Below are 8009 nucleotides of genomic sequence, written 5' to 3'. Positions count from 1 at the left end.
CTGAGGGGCCTCCCAAAAGGCTGCGTGGTTAGCAAAGACACATAAAAAACATTATGTTTGTGTTTGGAACGGCCAGGCTAACAAGCACAAAGGGTAAAATATAATAAATTTCAAAATATTTCTTAAATAAATTCCTGTTTTTGCTGTTTTATATTAAGGCATGTACTTTGAAGAGATAAACAATTTTTGAAGAAAAAAAACTCCTCGAAACACAACTGAGGCCAATGACTCCTTGTTATTTTCTCTCTTTCTATTATTACGTAAAATACGATTATGCAATTATTGTTTCATCTTAAAATTAAGAATTCATTATGTTGAAGATTAATTTTAATACGTTGCATATGTCCTTGAATAGAAATGCACTAATTCTGAGAAGAAAATGATAACCAGTCAAATGAATATTTTCCTATATTTTAATGATCGTTTTGTGAATAAAACTGATTTAATATTTGTGGAATTATGAATACATACGCACGGAGCATTTGTTGTTGCATTTTAGTCAAAAGAATAACACATTGCAAAGGTTTATTTTCTTGAATTCCGCTATACGATCCCTTGTTTATACATTATTGCGAACACAACATGAATATTTTAGCTTTTAACGTTAATTATGTACTTTAAGAATTGAATATCATAAATGTTATTCGGTGCTATAGTTATTGTAAAAAGCCTGTTGATTCAATATTTGATCATATTTTTCAATCTCTTCTAATTTCATTTGATAAAAGAACAGGAAATTAAATGCAAAATTCGTTTTGTTAATTTAAAAGTGTGTTGACTTTTCGAATTGCTGGAAAAGTGCATTTTCATATCAATACAAAGTACTACTTGAAATAGATAAAATACGTAAAAGTTTGTACACGTGCAAAGGGAACTGGTTGGAGTTTATAGAATAGAGAATCTTAGGCTAATATTACAGAATATTGGCGAAAAATGTAAAGGAGAATAACTGAGAAAAATAGGCCAAAAAAATAAATCATTGAGAAATAAAAAGCCAAAATTACAGAAAATTGGCGTAAAAATTAAAAACCGTTAGTTTTTTTTCTTTTGAATTTCTCAAATTTCGATGCCTTTTATAGCTGACTATAAGGTTCTTTGTTAAAGGCCGTACGGTGACCTATAGTTGTTAATTTATGTGGCATTTGGTCTCTTGTGGAGAGCTGTCTCATTGGCAATCATAAAACATCTTTCTTTTATATATGATATATTATAAAGAGTAGAACACAATGTACAAACTTTATGAAGAAAAGAGAAAATAGCTTGAAAAATTAAAGAAAACAAAATTGTATGGCGCAACATCCGGAACCTCGTACATAGCAAACTATAGACTACCGCACCTACCCCCCTCCCTGCCACTCAAAAGTTCACACAAAATCTACGTTAATGACGATGATGTTATTATAGCAAAGTGAATTGATTGATGTATATAAACCTAGTACGGTAGTGCGACTAACAAAGACCAATTGCATGTTTGAAACTCAAAGATATCTGATTTCACTCTGTAACCTGTGAATGATTGATTTGTTTTGCTGCACTTGATAACGTTATTTGTGTAATTAATTATCATCTAAGCTTTTGGTACTAATGTTCTTGATAATTCAAATGTCATCAATGGTGTTACATGATGCTTATTTTCTGCCTTGTTGTCGTAAAATAGCGATAGATTCAATATATTAAACCATATCTTTTAATATAACCGATTTCCGGCACTATCAAGACCGGAAATTAATTTGAAATTCGTTTTCACGTATCACAATGGATTATAACTTGTAAGAGTACGCGAAACTGTTAAAATAGGTCATATCAGACCAATTAGTTCATGAAAATCATTTGACTTTATTACTATCCTTTTGGTAAATGTATGTTTATATAAATAAGAAAACATCGCATAGTTATGAAGTATGTTTTTTTTATATTCTGTCAATTCACGGTCTATCTTTGGAATCTTATTGGATTTTTTTAGCTTTCAATTGTGGTTTTACTTTAATTATTGTACTCTTTGTAACTTTTTTTCTATTTTAGTGAAAATTCCAATCAACTTTTAAAGTGCAAACTACCTGCAGAAAAACGCGTATCGACTTAATTTACATTAGAAACATGAAATCATTTTTTTTCTCTGAAAACCGCTATTTCATTTTCGTTTATCTATCATTTATGTTTGTTCAGAGAGTGAGGTTCTACTATTTAAGGAATGACGGTAATATTTTTTCTGTCAATGAAGAAATAACATAAAAAATGTTGTGCACGATAAATAACCGGCGTAACGGGTTATTGAAAAGTGTACACCACATTTTTTACGTTATTTCGAATAGACAGAAATATATGATAAAGTCATTTCTTATAATTTAATTCTAAAATGGAGCATTTGCCTGCTATTTTTCGGAATTTTCAATGGAGATCAATTCTAACCTCTCATTAGAATTTTCAGAATAATCTGTCATAGAACTGTTCTAAACTGTGCTAGAACAGTTCTAGATAGAACAGTTCTTCCGTAGAACTGTTTTAAGTAGAACTGTCAGAATCAGTTCTAGATGGAACTGACAAAAATCAATTCTAGGTAGAACTGTCCAAATCAGTTCAAGTCGTAGAACTGTCTGCAGAACTGACCAAATCAGTTCAAACCGTAGAACTGTCAGCAGAACTATCTAAAACTGTTCTAGCCGTAGAACTGGCCAAACCTGTCAGGATTGTAAAGCAGTTCTAAATGACGTCACTGCAGTTAGGGTATCTTCCGTAACGAGAAATGTTAAAACAGTGCTGTGATTATTTTATATATATATTATATTTTTGACTTATTTATATTTAAGACAAAGAGTTCTTAAAACTGTTCTATGAATAGAACTGACTAAATCAATTCTAGTCGTAGAACTGACCAAATCCTTTCTAGGTTAGAACTGTTCTAGGTAGAACAGTTATCCTGACAGACTTGGTGAGAGGTTAGAAGTGATCTCCACTGTACAAGAGTATCTTTTAAGTGCAAGAGATATTGCTCTCTCTGAACAAGGGTCAGTCATTAATCCCCTTCCGACGTACTATTATCGTTCCTAAAGACCATACTTGAGAATTGACTGCTTCTTTTTGTAACTTCATAGGGTTGTAAAAGCGTTGACAGAAGTACATTTTGTATGAAGCGCGCAAGCGCTTCATTCTAAACATGTGCGCACGGTCAACGCTTTTACAACCCTATGAAGTTACAAAAAGAAGCATTCAATACTTATAATTACATGTAAATTTTTTAAGCTATACAATACAATACAATATTTTTTATTGTCAATCAAGGACGTGCGCCCTAAGAGAGCAGTATGATTACAAACAATTTATTACAATGATTATTATTAATTCTTAATGATATATGACAAAATATAGAATAGAGAAAATAAACCCAAAAGCAAAATTAAAACTGCATATATTAGAATCATGAAAACACGATTTTTATCAAGTTTTTATTTAATTTACCTGTGCACTTTATTGCGGAACCTAGTGTCATTATAAAATTGAATGATAAATGTTATTGTGTAATCAAGTTGATTAAGGAATAACGCCAGATTGCGGTATAGCTAATCAGAATAACGTATTATAATGAAACATACATCTAATGTTATTATTCGTAAATGGTGTCAAGGGAGAGTCGAAAATTTGGTTCCTGAAATTTTCACCCCGGAACGGTGATCGAACTATGAACCTTTGCGTTTGCAGCACGTGGCTCTCTAAAATATCGTTGTATATGTCTCTGTTCAAATATCCGCAAGTATACTGTTACATGTACATGTAAGAATGATGCGATGATAGCAAAACTAAAGAACCACTCATAGTTGAGATAATTTCTTCTAAGCTCGTTTAAATTTTGGAAAGAAATGTCAAGAGAACTATTCTATAATAAGATGACCGTTATGAAATATCTTTTCCACAGCCGACCATCGACTTGACTGTTCTAAGAGTAGTCAAAATCCCATCCTCTTGTTTTCGTTCATGACATCACCGTGTAGAACGAGATAGCCAAGAGCTTGATATGATTATCATTAATCAAATACTGATCTTTCAATGATATTTCTAAACTAAATAAGTAAATTGCATGTTGACTCCTATACATGTACATCAGGTCGGTCGTTTTTCACTTAAATTGTTTTACATAAGTCATTTTGATGCCTTTCATAGCTGGATTTTGCTCATCATTGAAGGCCTAGGGTGACTCAGAGTTGGTAACTTATACGGCATGATGTCTCTGGTGGAGTTGTCTCATTGGAAATCATACAGACCACATCTTATTTACAAATTCCGTCTTCGTTCTTCGTTAATTCTTGCAATTATGCCTCTCTTGCATATAAGAGCTGTATATTATCCAAATTAAAAAAAGTATAAAATAAACAATTTACATGGGATGGGCTCGATAGTATGTACATGTATCATGGTTTCGTGTGTTTTCTAGTAAAGACGCCATTTAATTTACTATCAAGCTAATCTCAGAAGAATGATCGATATTTCTTAGCTTTTTATGACAAAATTCAACTATACTGGCTTCTCAAAACGAATTATTATTTCACTATTTCACTTCCTTTCATGATTGAACAAAAAAAAAATCTTTTTTTTTTCATATATCTCGTAGCTAGAATCCCTTCAATAAAACAATACCAATAGCCATGTAAAATGTACTTGACCTTTTCTCTCATTCAACAACACGAGAACAAGTTTGATTATCAAAATCGTGACATTTGTCTCTTTTCCAAATTAGTCTACCATATAATTGCAAAATACATCTACATGTAGATTCTATATCTGTCCGTTTCATCTTTTGATATAAATAATGTACTTCAATTACGTTCAAAGAAAGAACATTTGTACTGAAACTGTGTCATATCATAAAAAGGTTCCTCTAAATATGCAATGAGACTGTTGTACGATCTCTCGTTCTGAACATCGATGAAGTATTTGCCACTGCACAATGAATTTTATTTACGTCAAAGGATAAATCGACCACTGAACTGTTATTTGATTATGCTGTTTTATCTTGTCTTTTCTTTTTATATCTCTTTCAATATAATCTTGCAATAGTATTACAGATTTGAAGTAGATCTATAAATAGCAGATCCCAGAATTGTCATATGCCTAGAAAAGATATTTGACATTTCACGATCTTCTATTAATATAACTTTGTCATACTTTACTTTGAAATATTTGAAAATATACAATCAGATGACGGATGTCACTAGTTTTTGTCTGTAAAAGTCATTACATTAATTGCTTGATAAACGAATTAGGTATAGACAATTCACTTGGAAACTCAACATATACCCTCACGACACTTACCAAAGAGGAAATCCTGGATAATCATAGGTCTGTTCTTTGTTCCTTTGGTATTTCAACCAAAGATGAAGAACTGGATCTTCCATCACTGTATTGGATACCTAAACTACATAAGTGTCCTTACAAACAGCGGTATATTGCTGGGTCTTCCAAGTGCTCCACAAAACCTCTTTCTAAATTATTAACATCCATTTTATCAGCAATCAAAGACGGGCTTCAAAGTTATTGTGAAACTGCCTATTCTAGAGGTGGCGTGAATCAGATGTGGATACTTAAAAATTCCAAAGATCTTTTAGAGTACATACAATCTAACTCTCTTTCATCTTGTAACAGTATTAAAACATTTGACTTCTCTACTCTTTACACAAGTATTCCACATTCCAAACTTAAAGACAAATTAAAAGAGTTGGTATTACTTTGCTTCATAAAAAAGAATGGCCAACGTAGATACAAGTATCTTGTCTTAGGGAGGGATAAATCCTACTTTGTAAAGAATCACTCTGATTCAAACAAAAAATTCTCTGAAACCGATATTATCAAGATGCTTGATTTCTTGATTGACAACATATTTGTTACGTTCGGAGGACGTGTTTTTCAACAGACTGTCGGCATACCAATGGGAACAAACTGTGCCCCTCTACTTGCTGACTTGTTTCTTTATTATTATGAGGCTGACTTCATGCAGGAACTTCTTAGGAAGAAAGATAAGAAGTTAGCAATATCCTTTAACTCTACTTTCCGCTATATAGATGACGTTCTTTCACTAAACAATTCAAAATTTGGTGACTATGTGGAACGCATCTATCCCATCGAATTGGAGATAAAGGATACTACAGATACAGTTAAGTCAGCTTCATATCTTGACTTACATCTAGAAATTGACAATGAGGGTCGGTTGAAGACAAAACTTTACGACAAAAGAGATGATTTCAGCTTTCCAATTGTGAACTTTCCATTTCTAAGTAGCAACATTCCAGCAGCACCTGCATACGGGGTATATATCTCTCAATTGATACGATATTCCCGTGCTTGCATTTCCTATCATGATTTTCTTGATAGAGGGTTACTGCTCACAAGGAAGCTATTAAATCAAGAGTTCCAAATGGTGAAGTTGAAATCATCCCTTCGTAAATTTTACGGACGCCATCACGAGTTGGTTGACCGTTATGGAATAACCATTTCACAAATGATATCGGATATGTTCCTCACGTCGTAACTACAATCCCCTTCCCTTTCATGAATTTGACCTACCGAATTAGACTATTTACCGGATTTGTAATCACATAAGCAACACGACGGGTGCCGCATGTGGAGCAGGATCTGCTTACCCTTCCGGAGCACCTGAGATCACCCCTAGTTTTTGGTGGGGTTCGTGTTGTTTATTCTTTAGTTTTCTATGTTGTGTCATGTGTACTATTGTTTTTCTGTTTGTCTTTTTCATTTTTAGCCATGGCGTTGTCAGTTTGTTTTAGATTTATGAGTTTGACTGTCCCTTTGGTATCTTTCGTCCCTCTTTTAGAGCATATACTGCTCATCTATAAATGAATTATACACAAGTTTGCACACAGTGAGTGATTCGTGTGGCTTAATCTTTAAATTAGGGAGCTATCATTTGATTTTTATGGGGGGGGGGGCTAGTGTGGAATTTGAAAAAAATAGGCAGGACAGGAGTTTTAAGTTAAAAAAAAAAGGCAGGATGAGACACTTGCAAAAAAAAAGACCGGACGACACTTTAGGTAAAAAAAAGTCAGGATAAACTAAAAAAAAAAGGCAGGACCGGACAGAGTGAAAAATAAAAAGGCAGGACAGAGATTACAGCTAAAAAAAAAATGCAGGACAACATTTTTCATCCTAGCCCCCCCATAAAAATCAAATGGTAGCTCCCTTAGTTCTCCTTTTTTGTAAACGTGACTGCTCAATATGGTAATGATATTTTCCTTGTTTCAAAGTTTTTTTCAATGCACTCACCTTTATTAATATCAAAATGTTTTTATATCCAGTCTTCAAAAAAAAAATTCTTATGTAATATGAATACAAGATTACACAAATATAATATAAATAACAATCTATTTAGGAGAGTTCAAATATTCATGGCGAGACACCAATAGTGTTAACTTTTTTTTTGTCAGAGATGTTTATGTTCAAATCTGACATAGGAATATAAAGCCATCATGAAAGACGAAAAGGCAATCATTTGAATGCCGAAAATTTCTATAGAGACCAGATTTTGGTGGGCATCTTATCTAAGGTCACGAAGCTAGGGTTCAGATTGATCCATGCGGTACTCGACACGTCCTTCAAGGTTTTGTATTTGGTACGATGATGTCTTACATTGAATTCAGGTCCGTCCTCTGTAAAGGAAAAAAAAAGTGAATACAAAAATTAAATTCATGAAATCAAAAGGGACATGTCTTTAATATCAGAATATGGGCTAGAATGATTTTTTTTTGTCCTGCAAAGTTGTAATCTGTGTCCTGCCGTTTTATTTTTTTACTCTATATGATCCAACCTTTATTTTTATTAGTTTATTATGCATAAAATGTCCTCCTGCCTTTTTTTCAGTTTGCCAAGTTGCTCATTCGACCGTCTATTTTTACTCTAAACTCCTGTCCTGCCCTTTTATAACAAATATTATCCTAGCACCCCCCCCCCCCCCCCTTTTCCCCCTCCTATAAAATCAAAAGGTACCTTCATTAAAGAAGGTTAAA

Source organism: Mytilus edulis, chromosome 14 (genome assembly GCF_963676685.1).
Source record: "Mytilus edulis chromosome 14, xbMytEdul2.2, whole genome shotgun sequence".
In the NCBI taxonomy this organism is placed as follows: Eukaryota; Metazoa; Mollusca; class Bivalvia; order Mytilida; family Mytilidae; genus Mytilus; species Mytilus edulis.
Note: the sequence above shows the minus strand (reverse complement) of the source record.